This window comes from Rousettus aegyptiacus, unplaced genomic scaffold (genome assembly GCF_014176215.1).
Source record: "Rousettus aegyptiacus isolate mRouAeg1 unplaced genomic scaffold, mRouAeg1.p scaffold_m13_p_1, whole genome shotgun sequence".
Taxonomy (NCBI): Eukaryota; Metazoa; Chordata; class Mammalia; order Chiroptera; family Pteropodidae; genus Rousettus; species Rousettus aegyptiacus.
In genome coordinates, this window is record NW_023416284.1 from 128,763,786 (window position 1) to 128,778,783 (window position 14,998).

At 34.3% G+C, this 14,998-nt stretch overlaps 1 pseudogene; it reads left to right on the forward strand.

Annotated features, from left to right (window-relative positions):
• The first annotated feature begins 4,078 nt into the window (after nucleotides 1–4,078).
• Nucleotides 4,079–4,197, forward strand: LOC118605509 (annotated as a pseudogene).
• Nucleotides 4,198–14,998: the final 10,801 nt, after the last annotated feature.

A 14,998-nucleotide genomic window follows, 5' to 3' on the forward strand; every position in this document is an offset into this window, starting at 1 on the left:
ATATGACTGCTTGTTGAATCAATCACTTCACCTTACACACAATGAGACAGTGATCTAATTTCCAGTGACTTGTCCAAAGACACACAGCAGTCAGGAGTGAAGGAGGACTGAAACCAGAGATTAGTTCTGTCCTTAGCTGCAGGAAATGACCTCAGAATAACCCCACTCTTTAGAATGCCTTCTTCAAAATGTTCTAAGTCCCCTGTAGTGTCTGAAACTGACCAACAATGTTGCCTGGCAAGAGTGACCTGATTCTGAACTGAGAACCACGTGGGTTCCATCACTCTGTCTCATCTCTGAGGCTCTCTCAGCCCCTCTATCCTACCCAGAGGGTCAAGTAGATGTCCTCCAGAGCTCTGGGACTTGAGCCTGTGGGATTGCCCTGGGCTCACATAGCTGGGCTCCAGTTCTAGGAGGAAGTCTTATAAGCAGATTTTTTCTATTGTCCAGCATAGTTCCTCTTTCACAGAATTAGGCAAGAATAGGCATTAGAATCGTCCTGGCATGACGATTTAACTAACTCTCACTCACAGTACATACAGGATGAGTTCAGAGAGCTGGTCCATAAATAGTTCACTACTAACCCTTTGTATTGAGCCATGTGTGTAGACTTATGTTCTGGCTATTGCTTGTTCATGTTCCAACCACAGTGCTACTCCTGTCTCTATACATGAAGGTTGAAGTGGTAGCAGAAGACTTTCTTTACAGTGTACCTTCTGCTACCAAGGTGGTCACACTATCCCCTCCACAAGCTCTAAGCCATGGAGTCAGTCCTTGGGGGTGATTGTTCCTACCTCCTTTACAGGTTTTCAAAACCATTGCTTTGCAAAGCCTGTAGATCATTCCAAATGATGTCTTTTTTTTTTTTCTTTGTCTTTCTTTCTTTTTTTTTTTTTTGCCGCCAATCAATATGGTGATGGCATGCTAAGATCGACATTTCTTGTGAAAATGAGATTGCTCTTCTCTGTCTTATATTTTATTGTTAGTGTGTAAAAACACAACAGATTTTTTATCCTTCAGCGTAACTGAATTCATTTATTAGTTCTAACACTTTTTTTGGTGGAGTCCCTAGGGTTTTCTACATGTAACATGATGCTGCCTGAACAGAGATAATTTTACTTCTTCCTTTCCAACTTGGATGCCTTTTATTATTTTTTTTCTTAATTTCTCTGGCTAGGACTTCCAGTACTATGTTGAATAGGAACGGTGAGAGTGAACACCCACGTCTTATTCTTTATTTTAGAAGATAAGATTTCAGCTTTACAGTCTTGAGTATAATGTAAGCTGTGGGCTAATCATATATGGCCTTTATTATGTTAAGGTATGCTCCTTTTATAACCAAATTGTTGAGATCTTTTATCATGAAAAAAATTTTGAATTTTGTCAAATGCTATTTATGCATCTGAGAACATCATATAATTTTCATCCTTCACCCTATTAATGTGGTTTATCACATTTATTAATTTCCATATGTTGAACCATCTTTGCATCCCAATGATATATTCCACTTGCTCATAGTATGTGATCCTTTTAATGTACTTTTGAATTTGATTTGCTAGTATTTTGTTGAGAATTTTTGCATTTATAGGCATCAAGGATAGTACCCTATAGTTTTCTTGTAGTGTCTGTGTCTAGCTTTTGTGTCAGTGTAGTAGAAGTGTTTCCTCTTCAATGTTTTTAAAAGATTGAGAGAATTGGCATTAATTCTCCTTTAAATGTTTAGTGAAATTCACCAGTGAAGACATCTGGTCTTGTACTTTTCTTTGATGGGAGCTTTTTTTATTACTGCTTCAATCTCCTTAGTCTTTATCGTTCTGTTCAGATTTTCTATTTCTTCATAATTCAGTTGGTAGGCTGTATGTTTCCAGAAATTTTTTATTTCTTCTAGGTTATTCAATTTGTTGGTGTATAATTGTTCATAGTAGCCTCTTATAATTCTTTTTATTTCTGTGGTAACATCATAATGTCTTTTCTTTCACTTATAATTTTATTTAGCTAGTCCTTTTTCCTTATTTTACGGTTAACCTACCTAAATTTTGCTACTTTTGTTTATCTTAAAAAAAAAAAAAATTCTTAGTTTCATTGATTTTTTTCAACTGTTTTTCTAGTCTCTATTTCATTTATTTCTGCTCTGATCTTTGTTATTTCTTTCCCTCTTGTAATTTTTGGCTTAGTTTTTTTTCCTAATAACTTGAGATATAAAGTTAGGTTATTTGATAGTTTTCTTTTTTCTTAATGTAGACATTATTGCTATAAATATCCCTCTTAGAACTGTTTTTGTTACACCTCATAAGTTTTGGTATGTGTTTTCATTTTTGTTTGTCTTAAGATGCTTTCTGATTTTCCTTTTGATTTCTTCTTTGGTCAATTGTTTATTCACAAGTGTGTTGTTTAATTTTTAATTATTTGTGAATATTCCAGTTCTCCTTCTCTTATTGATATCTACTTTCATACCATTGTGGTTGGAAAAGATACTTGATATGATTTCAGTCTTTTAAAATTTGTTAAGGCTTACTGTAAGGCTCTACATATGATCTATTCTGAAGAATATTACATGTATGCTTGGGGAAAAAATGTATATTCTGGTGCTTTTAGATGGACTTATTTTGTGTATGCTCTTAATTATGTTTGGTTTCTAGTGTTATTCAGGTCTACTGTTTTCTTTTAAATTTAATTTTCTCTCTGGAAAATCTATCCAATGTTGAAAGTGGGGTATTGACATGCTCTTCTCTTATTGTATGTCAGTCCATTTCTCCCTTTGATTCTGTTAATATTGCTTTAAATATTTAGTTGCTTCTATGTTGGGTGCATATATATTTACTTCAAAAAGATAAATGTGTTGCATTAAAGTAAAATGAGCGTGATTCATGCCAGTTCTGTGGGAGGGATCCTATCTGATTACTGGATGGGCCCTTTGTTAACAGGAAATAAGAGAGTGATAAAATCACGAATGCACGGATAACTACAGTAGTGTACTTAACTGCTAGCCACGTTTTACTTCACTCTGGTGGGGAGGGGGCAGGAACTGACATATAAGCCCCCTTTTTTTCACAAAAGTGAATGAAAAAACAAGGTTGGCATTTTTAAAACCAGTGCCCACATTGTGAAAGCTACTACTGTACATTGTCCATTCATTTGAAAATCAAAGTCACTATAATGGTGTAAAAGTGATAACCAGCATCTTTTAAGTTGTTTTTATGGTGAATACTTTTTCTCTAAGGTTGAGAATTATCTCCATGTCTCAACAATCAGGGTTGGCAGGACTGGCCTTAGATGGTGGCTGAGCCAAGCTGGAACTGAGCCCCAGGGCCGTTTCGGTTTCACAGCCAAGATTGATGTCTGTAGACCTGGCTTTGAAGGTGTGAATAGTGGTGTCCTCTGCCAGGTTCCTGGATAAAAACAACTTTGAAAAAAATGAGGGATGTGAGAAAGTCCAGCAGATTCTGGCACAAATTCCCCAAGGAGAAAAAGGATCAGAAACTGGAGAGACTGACTCAGGCTGGGCAAAAGATATATGTTATATCATAGGAGGATAAGGCAAGACTATAAAACCACTTCAAAAAGATAAAAGGACTTAAAGGAGGAAAAAGATGAATGTAACCCTTGGTTCATTGGGAGAACAAAATAAAGGAGCATCTTCTGAGCTCTAAATAATTTAAAAGGAAAAAAACTGACTTTATTGAGAAAATAATTTTTCTTTGATGAAAGGTAAAATGTAGTTTCTCATTCTTTATCTGTCAGTTACTAAGATATTTGCCTAACCATTACTTTCGTATAATCATTATTTATGTTATGGTCATTCACTGTTCTTAATCAAATGTTCTTCTATGTAAGTATTCACATGCAGTGTGTTTCTTGAGGCTCTTTATATTATGATAAGTGAAAAAACAGTCGGGTTTTAATACTAATTATGAACATAACTGAACCTATTTGTCACCTGCAGTCATCCCCTCTCATGTAATTAACATCTCTCAGCCTAGATTCTCCTCCAGACAACAGCCAAGAATAAAACTCCCGTGTGATTGAATGAGGTTTTATGGCTGCTCTTTTAATCATAAAAATCCAAATTTAAAGAATATTCTACGGCCATGCCACCCTGAACAAGCCTGATCCCGTCCGATCTCGAAAGCTAAGCAGTGCTGCACCTGGTTAGTACTTGGATGGGAGACCACGTAGGAATACCAGATACGGTAGGCGTAAAAAAAAAAAAATAAATTAAGTTAAAAAATTAAAAAATGAAGGATTATAAGATGACAAGTTCCTTGCAATCTGTGAGATCAATCAAGGGCCACCTCATCTAAAAATAAATAAATAAATAGATAGATAGATAGATAGATAAATAAATAATCAAACAAACAAACAAATAAATAAAACATAGGTCATTAATTGAATTTTTTTTTCTTTTCTTCTTTTTAGTTACAAAATAATGAAGACAAATGTATGTTCATGAAAATCATGTTTGAAAAAATTCTGGGAACTTATTTTGTTTTCTACCATATGCCAGGACTAAAGATTAGTGCTGTATAGCCCAGCATTAGCAGTGGTTTCTGACATTTCCTTAGCTTTTTGCATGGTCAATTGCTGTTGAATACCTCAAGGTGTCTTTCAACATATAAGGTGTTGGCTGTTCAGTTGTTTCACTCTTTTCTGCTGGTTACTTAGCATCTGGTGGGCCCTCCCAATGGTGTTGGCAAGGCTCATCCCTCACAGAGTGACTGGAAATGTACAACTTGTTACTTGGTGACTACCAGCAAATAAAGAGCTCTTGTTTTCCAATCTGCTTTTATTGCCAAATGAACGTGTTGCTCTAATATTCAATAGCCTTTACAAGCTTTTGGGTTTTGTTCTTTTTGGTAATGATTACTTGGACTTTCCAGTTCCTGTATTGTCCTGTCATTTTCACAGTAGGTATGGGGCCAAAGACATTGCTAAAGAATTTCAAAAGTATTGCCTCTGAAGCCTCAATTAAACCAAATCAGTAACATTTTCCATAGTCCCCAAACTGCAACACCTTAACAAACCAGTATCTCATCCAAAGTTTCCCTCCCAGTAAATTTTGGAGTGCTCTCTAATGCCTTTATTTCCTTTATTTCCCAATTCAGGTCTTTGGACAAAATTATACTTCATTTTACACATATAATTAGTTTCCCAATAGTGGTGTGAAAATCAGATATTTTTTAAATTAACGTATAAGCTAAATTCAGTAGGAACAATGATGGCACGAAAGAAATCCATTAGAATTATATAATAAGTCAACTGTTGTGACCATCCTTAACTTATTATGTATGCAAAAAACAGTATGTTCATGTGTCATATGTCCTTAACTATTAAGTGCACTTGTGGGTGTTCCCATTACAATGTGCCACTTCAGGGCACTGATTTCCATGCTGGCCAATTTGAGTAACTATTAATTTCCATTGTTTGGAAATCCTTTCTCTCTTTTATGTTTTCATTTGTTTGTTTGTTTTCATTTGGTTTTGGTTTTGGTTTGTTTTTGAAGTGAAAGATCAATAAACCTCAAGCCTGAGCTCTTTTTCCTCAAGACAACAGGGACAAGCAGTGTGTCGATATAAAGGAACACACTAGAAGACTGTCGTCCATCCTGATTAGTGGGTGCCTTGCTCCAACAGTCACTAAAGTTTTGCTCTCATCCCTTTCACAGCAATGTTTTTGTTTCCTTTGAATAAGATATAAGGCATAAGTGTCTTTAATCAATCACCTAATAAACTGTTTCCCAAACTGTAGTTCAAGACACACTAGTCACTTGACATTTCCCCCCAATATATATGTGCTACTGATCAATAGTTCACTCATACATTTGGGGCATACTATTTCTTCTTACTAACCACTACATACATAGCACTATTATTATCTATATTAATATCGATATTGAATATTATTTAAAGATATAGATTTCCCTCAGAGTATTAAAAATACTTTTTAAAAACAGAGGATGCGATATGAAATATATGTGAATTCTAAACATCTTAAGCTCATAAAATTGTTTAAGCTTTTCTTGGAAATGTGTTTTGTCTTTTTTTATTTTTTCAGCAGGAGACAGCATTCACAGTAAAAACAAAACGTCTATTTTTAACACTATTATTACATTACATTGACAATTATTTTTTTAAAAGATGTTTCTCTGATCAAAAAAGTATAAGGAGTTTGCTACATAGAGTATCTTTTGAAGAATATATGGTTTTACAACAAATTAATGAATTTAAATTTAATTAAGTAATTTTTAAATCTATATATTCATGGGACGTTTTATCTGGGGTATGCCAAGTAACAAAGCTTTGGGAAATGCAAAACAAATGCTTGCTTTCTACCTTGAGGTCATTTGTTAACTTAGAAAGATGATTAACAATTAAAATCCAGCACATAAAATATCGAAGATTCGACATAGTACTCCAACATCTGCAGCATTATTGAATAATAGAATTATGACAGAGAGGGAGCCATTTTATTTACTAGATGTTATAGACCCATTGCATGAGATGGAAGATGATGTTGACACTTTAATGATTCCGATAGGATATTACGTAAGGATCAGGAACACACAAATTCTGCTCTATTCTCCCTCTAGCAATTAGAATGAATGAGCCACTGCCAATCTTGACTCTCCTGGTAACACAACTATGTATCAAGGATTGCCCATACAGAGAAAAATAAAAGAGACAAAAATCATCTCTGTTTTGAAGTTAAGTTCACTTTGACATGTTTAAAGTATACCATTTCTTTAAATTAGGATTTTCTTAATGAGTCCTTCAAGGCACTTCTGATTGACAAAATTTCCTGCTTTTCCATACCCTTGCACTGAAACTAAGGAACAGATTCCATGTATGATGGCAAACTGAGGACTACAACTACTGTGTACAGCATTTCTCGTAATCTGTTTCTATCAACAGAGTAAAAAACTAAGGCAAAATCAATAAAAACCATTCTCTGTTATTCTTGTAAGTTTGCTCCATAAAGTGATGATGAGTAAAAACAATGGTAACTGTAGAACAGACATACCTGCCTGTTTTGCATGGAAATAATTGTCCTGAAAGGTCCAGGTTTATGATACATGAAGAGGAAACTGAGATAAAGAGACCCTATAACATGGTAGGTCTGGACTTCTGCAATATCTGAAATATCTGGCAAAGTCTTGAGGTTTCCCAGGTGGAGCACGAGTCCCAAACTTTGCCTAATTACCTTTTGCCTGCTAATACTGTATCCTGGCATTATATTTGTTAGATTTATTCTGTAATTTGGAACACTGGTTAGCTCTAACCTAATTCCCTTATGCTGTTTTAGCTGCACTGTTTTTGTGGTATCCTCAGAAAAGATGGACAGACACTAATGTTTTATACTCTGTATTTTTTCCTAAGATAATGCTCCCAATTCATTCTTTCAACAAATATTTGTTGTGCACCCACTGTGTGACTCACATTACTTTAGGAACTTTGAGTATATCCTTTAATAAAACTAAGATCCCTGATATTTGGTACTTATATTTTATCAGGGAAAGACAGACAATAAAAAATAAATTTAAGTAAAAGTTAAGGGCAAAAAGAAAGAGTAGAGTAAGAGAAGAAGGTTTGGAAGTATGGGGATGACACTTAAAATAAGTAAGGAAATTAGCCAAGTGAACATCTGTGAAAAGGATGTTTTGAGCAGAGGAAAGAACCGGAGTGCAGGCCCTAAGGTAGGACATACCAGGTATGTCGGAGGCAAGCGAAGAGGCCAGTCTGGAGTGGAGAGACTGAAGCAGGTAAAGGAGAGAAGATCAGAGGGAGTGCTGGGGGGCAGGTGACACCATGAAAGGCCTCTGGCCATGGAGAGGACTTTAGCTCTTATTTGAGTGAGATGAGGAACAATTGCAGAGTTTTGAGTGGAGGAGTGCTCTGATGTGAGGTACATTTTTAAAGGATCATACTGCCTGCAGTAAAGAGAGTAAAGTACAAAGGGATAAAGGAGCCAAGCAAGAAGACTCATTAGAAGATAAGTGCCATAATCCAGACGACATATCATGACAGCTTAAATTTGAGTAGTAACATGAAGGGGATGAGGAGGGTATGAGGGTGAGATGAAGAGGACTCAAGGATGACCTCACAGCTAGTGGCCTGAGGAACTAGAAGGACAAAGGTGTCATCAACTGAAATGGAAAAATCATCTGAGGAATAGGTTTGATGAGGAAAGATTAGGAATTCAGTTTCGAACACATAAAGTTTGAGATGTCATTTAGACATCCAAGTGTATATGTAAGAAGGTGTGTGTGTGTGTGTGTGTGTGTGTGTGTGTGTGTGTGTGTACACATTCATTTAGAGTTTGGAAGTAAGGAAGATAGATATTCCTTTGCATTTCTGACCTAATTCTCTACTCCAAACTAATAAAACATTCATCCAGAAAATTAGCACAGTTCCAGTATAGACACTGCAAGAGGGTGAATTTTGTCAGAAGCCTTGAAAACAGATTCTCTGATTCTGGATCTTAACTAAAAACATACCCAAAACATAATTTTGGTTTAATTCTTTTACCTTGACATTCTGGGCAGCGAGTGAAATTCCTCTAGATGGTAATGGCTTTCTACCCATAAAACCACTTAGTCATTCATTCATGATATAAACATTTACTCACCTCCTACATACGAAGTCCCTATTCTTCCCCATAGTCCATTACCTTGTGTGAATAGCAAAAGTAGCTAAAGTTCAAGGGGAAAATGAATTTGAAAGAAACACCTTGTAGAACAAAAGTTGGAAGCAAAGCTTGGCAAATCTCTGATTTTGAGAAGAACTGCACCGAGGGCATCCTGATGTGAGAACAACATTTCAGAGAATGTTACGGCAGCAAACAAAAGCACTGTCTGGGGCCAGGTGAGTTTCTGCTGCCACAGAAACTGTTGAAAAAAATATTTTACATGTAACACATACATGTAATGCCTTAGAATTCTTTGAAAACTGAAAATTGCCCTCACATATTCAGGGTTTTATTTATGTATCTATTTATTTATTTTAGTGTTTTTTTTTTTAATTGAAGCAGAAGGTAAAATTAAGAAACTAACCACTCCCCCAAATTCTGTTCCAACATTAAAAGTTTTTTTTACCTAAAATTCCTTGAGACAATATTAGAAGGATGAGGAATCTTTGTGGGTAGAATGCAGTAGATAGACACAATAACAAGCCCATTAAAAGTCTAAATTCAATTCAACAAATGTGTTTAGTGTCCCTCAAGTGCAAGGACTGGTTGAAAGTATGAGAAAAAATGAGAAATGGTCCTTCTATCCTGTATTCAGAGCTTAATAGAATAGAGAACTTGATATATCCACATAAAAGATACTGATATAAGGCAGACTGCGCTTAATAGGGAAAGAAGAGGTTAATTATGAAAGTGGTACAATTATGCTTCCTGGAGGAGTAGGAATGTCTGCTAGGTTTTTAATAAAATATGAATAACGAAGGCCAGAAACCAAGATGCAAAGGAATTTCTTTGCAGAGAACACTTGAGCATAGATCTGGAGGCAGGAATAAAAGTTGTGCATGGGACAGTTAATGGTCCTGTGTTAACATAGCATTAAAAAGGTAGGGGCTAAGTAAATGTACACATGTGTAAATAATATTACGTGAGTGAAAGCACCCAAGCATGGTGTCTGGCATACAGTTAAGGCTCAATAAGTTAATCTAATGTTAGCTCTCATTTGAATATAATTCAGAAACTGTGATAATGACTAAGAATGAGATGAAAATGGTTCAGCAAAAGTGAAAGTTAATAATTATAGATGGACCCAGCTAGTGCAGATTTTTTAGGCTGCATAAAATTAGAGATAGATTTAAAACTTTTGAAATTATATGTGATGGCTTCATTGAAATATAACTGACATATAATAAATTGCACATGTTTGAAATGTACAATTTGACAAGTTTTGACATATGTATATACCTATAAAACCAATTCCACAATCAAGATAATAAACATATCCATCATTCTCCAAAATTTTCTCTTTGTAATTCCTTTGTAATCTCTCTCTCTTACTCATACCCCTAATCTCCAAGTAACTAATGATTTGCTTTCTGTCAACTATAAATTAGTTCGCACATTGTAGAATTCTGTATAAATGGAATTCTAAAGTACATTCTCTCTTTTGTCTAGATTCTTTCACTCTACATAAATACTTTGAAAGTCAACCATGTTATGGTATGCATCAGTAGTTCATTTCTTTTTATCGCTGAGTACTATTTCTTTGTGTGGATATACCAGTTTGCTTCCATATATCTGTTGATGAACATTTCGTTTATTTCCAGCTGGGGGCTATTACAAGTAAAGCTACTATAAATATTCATGAACAACTCTTTGTATGAAGATATGATTTCATTTCTCTTGGGTAAATATCTAGTCATGGAATAGCTGGATCACATGGTAGGTAAACATTTAACTTTTAAACAAAAGGACAAATCCTTTTTCAAAACACTTGTATCATTTTACATTTCCACCAGCAGTTTGTGAGAGTTCCAGTTCCTCTACATCCTTGCAACATTCGTATTATCTGTCTTTTTAGAAATTTATTCTCTCACCACAAATAGCCCTTCTTCACTGATGGGATAACTTCTATAGACAACATTTTCAATAAATTTAAAAAATAGTACAATATCCATATCATTCATAAAAATAGATAAATACCAGTGAAACTAGCTAAGTTAAGAAAATAATTAAGGGGTTTGACTTCTAGAAAATAGGCTGAAATTAACAAAAAAAAAATTTTTAAATGAATAAACCAAAGTAGTTTCAGAGTTCTTTTTACAATAGCATGTTACCTGTGTTTAATTAAAATATACTATTATGCAAAATCCTTATTAGTTGCCTTGTATTTTTAAAATTACCTGTGAATTAATCATCATAATGAGTGTATTTTGTAGCGCTTAAATCAGAAGAAACATTGCCGCAGATAACCTGGAGAAGAGAAAGTGTTCAAGAATTTCTGTTTATTCTAAACAGAGTTCACACTGAAACAATGAATAAACATTATGAAGACAAGTATTTTTTCATAGTCATTAGTCACACTTCATTAAATGTTTAGCTTTTGGAAGTCACTGGTGGAGATTAAATTTAAATAACTGACAAAAGTTAGAATTATTTGTAATTAAAAACATGCAGCTTTAATTTGCATGTATTTAAGGTTGTAGAGTCTCATTGCCCCTGTGACTGTTTTGATTACAAAATGAATAAGACCTGAGAGGCAGTGTAATATAAGGGTGAAGTACATGGCCTTTGACGTCAAAGAGCTCGGGTTTAACTCCTGTCATCACCATTTATTTACTAGCTATGTGACAACATATGTAAGGCAGCATTATAAAGCCGCTATTTCTTTATCTACAAAAATAGTATTAAAATGATACCTACTTCTTAGGATTGTTCTGAGGAGTATACCATGAAAATTCTAAGCATAGTGCCTGGCTCATAAATACTCAATAACTTTCAGCTATTGTTTTTACCTGGGATTCATTACTATAAAACACTCCAAGAGCTAAAAATTAAGTATTGTAGGGGATCTCTAATTGGAAAATGCTTTGATTTTATAAACATCCATGCCAATTAAAGCACTTAATCATTAACTCCTAAAATGACTCAAATGGTTTTATGATAAGGAGAAAGAGACATCAACCTCTAGTTGATTAGTTAATTGCTATATGCCAACTGCACTGTTTCTTTTGAATCACTATTGTTCTCTTTAGAGTTGAATAACAGAGCATATTCTATGGTTAAGGCAATGGAGCTAATATTAGTTCTGCAAAGATTTTTAAGTCATGGTTAGGAGATGAAGATATAAGATTACAGTAAATTCTGTAAGCAATTAGTGTACTGACATCAATCTTTCTATTAATTTATCTTCTAATTCACCAACTCTTCCTTCTGTCACTTCCATTCTGCTGTTAAATCTAACCAATGAATTTTTATTGAGATATTGCATATTTTAGTTTTGGAATTTTCATTTAGTTTGTTGTAAAATTTTTTGTTTCTCTGCTAAGAATTTCTATCTTCTTAATCATTTCCAACATATATCCCATTATGTCATTGAGAGTAATTATAAGAGCTACTTTAAAGCCCTTGTTTACTATTTTCAACATCAGGGTCAGTGTCCATTGATCATCTTTTCTTTTGAGAATGGTACACACTTTCGTGTTCTTTGACAAGAACTTTTGAATTGTAACCTGATATTGTGAATGTTCAGTTGCAGAAATTAAGTTCTGTTATTGTCCTCTGATGAATGTTGATTTTTTTCTTTTTCTTTTTCTTTTTTTGGCTTAGAAGTCAATTAACTTGGTTGGACTAAAACTGTAAATTCTGTGTCTTGAGAAGCAGCTCAAATCTTATTTAATTTTTTAATTTTTAAGGGGACTGCCCACAATTTACCATGCATATGCGTGATTCAGGGATCTGCCAGAGGTTCAGCCAAAGTTTATACACAGAATTTGTGTTTCCTTCCTCTCTGGTTCTCGCTTTTCTACAATTTCGCCCTCACTTTCCAGTGGCTTTTGGTTGCCCTGAAATTTATCTTTTGGGCAATGGGATCTCAAATTTTCTTTAAGAGTTTTGCTCACCTCACACAGCAGCAATTGGAGTCTACCCTCAATCCACAATTTATAAAATTCAAGAAAATTTCCTTTTATCATTCCATTTACATAAATGCTAAGTTCCTTTCAGAAACTGCCTGCTTAATTTGTTCTCCATTGCCTTCCCGTGGTTGATCTTTGTATTTTTTCAAGAGTTTATACCTGTTATTTGTGGGAGAGTCAGTCTTATAGAAGCTTACTCAGCCGTATCAGAAGCACACAGACTGATAATTGTACTTAAATTCTACTCTCCACAGGATTTGGGCAGGATTAGTGGTAAAAGGTGCAAAAATATCTAGACCACTCCTACCTTTTCCAAGAGAAAGAAACTCTAATCTGATAAGGTCAGATTCCAGAACACTGAACAGACTGTATTTACTTGTGGGCAGGGTCATTGTTTGTTCAAAAGTCAATGTGATTCCTTAAACAGAGTCGATGCCAAATTCCACAAGTAGAAAAATCAAATCACGTTTTTTTCTTTCCACCAGGAACGCTGAGACAATTTCATTGTTTCATTTTCAGTGCTTAATTAGAGGTAGATTTGAGATCTGGGTTTAAGAAGTTAAGACCCCATATCTAAGACCTCTTTGGAAAACCTAAGGGCACTTTGTTAGTATTCAGATTCTTTTTATAATTTTCCCTCGAAGAAATTCACAGAAAGAAGGAGTGTTTAGGCAGCAGAATTTGGATATTCTGAGTCTCCAGAAAAAACAAACAAACAAACAAAAAAACATTTACTAGCTCCCCAAATCTTTCATTAAGTCCCTAAGTAGTGATAATCAGAGAGTCTGACAAAAAGTGAGTGATGTAAGAGAAGAAAATCAAGCAGGAATATAGTAGAAAATAATCATTGGGGGAGCTCAAATTTTTTTTAGAAACTAGATAGAATTTTTAAAATCTTTAGATCTTATATAATCAAATTACAAATAAGTTCCCACACTACATTACACAGCAGGAGCTACAACCAAGATGTGCTCAACTCCAGCCCAATAAGTTTCTAGCAGTACCGTATGCCAACAAGCAGTTAATAAGTCTACATTCCCCAAATCAAAGAACTTTGTTGCTGAAAGAATTATGAGCCTCAGCATTAAACTTCAAGCCCCACTGGAAAATCCTTGAATTTTTGTTTCATTAAAACTTTTACTATTATAATTCTGAGAAATTTCTTGCGATAAAAAAGTTTCTTATATAATTTGATAGCTTCAAAATTTTACTGAGGCATAATATCATGTATAGTGTTTAATTAACATTGCAGCCTTTGTTAATATATGTCCCAGCTTCATCACAGCCTCCTGTTCTAACAGATGAATCGTATCTTTGTACTCGTTTTCTATCATATAAAGTATCTTGCAGATAGTCAAATGTGAATATTTTGTGATAAACATTTTCTCCTTCCGTCTTGCATTTTTCAACAGTTAAAAAATCCTTATGTAATCATATAAAAAGTATTTGTAAGTTATAACAAAGTATATTTTCTGTGCCATCCACTAAAACTTAATATGAAAATAGCTCTGCTTTTATGCCAATTTACAACACTATAAAAAGTTATTAAAACTTAGCCGATTGTTATAGAGTAATAAATTTTCTTTGACTATATAAGTCTGGAAATGATGAAAAGCTCTTCAACAACATGGCCTTATTTAAGAGCAGTTAAGTTCTATAAATCTTCACAAATTACTAAACTGCCATAAGATTGCCCACTCTAAAAATAGAGCAAACCAAATACAGAAAAAACCAATTTCTCCAAGATCTATTCAAAAAAAGCACCACACCATCTCCAACCTTTGACTTCAGGCCCACACCTAGAACCAGTTATATAAGGAAGCATGCCAAAATAGTCTTACGTCCAGTTTAAAAAGTGTTCGGCCCGCAACTAGGGATCATATAAAATATGTTCTTGCCCAGAATCTTCCAAAATAACTTCTTACATCCTCTAAATTCTCTATTTCTCATTTAAAAACCCATATTTCTCCCATTAAAATAGTCATACTTTATACATTTGTTATCATAAATAATTTCATCTACATAAAACTATGATTTTTTTTTTTTAAGATTTCTTAGTCTCTCCTGTATCTAATTCATCTAAGGATTTATTTTCCATCCTCTCTTAGATTCAGGAAAAGAAGCCATCAAGCTGAAGTTCTTTGGATGTGAACCTATGCCTGATACATCATTTATAACTAGTAAAACCGTTTTTAAAGAAAACAAATGTTTTGCAACGTGAGGTAGTATTTTCTTATGCAGTTGACTTTTCAGTTGTCTGCAGTGTCTTTGTTTTGTCAGGATATAATCATCTAGTAGCCACACAGAAATGCAAAAGTCACACAGTGTGAAATGTAGATGTCTTAAGAGGATCCTGAGAATGCCAAAGTGTGGTAATTATTGAAGCTCAGTGATGAGTGCATGGT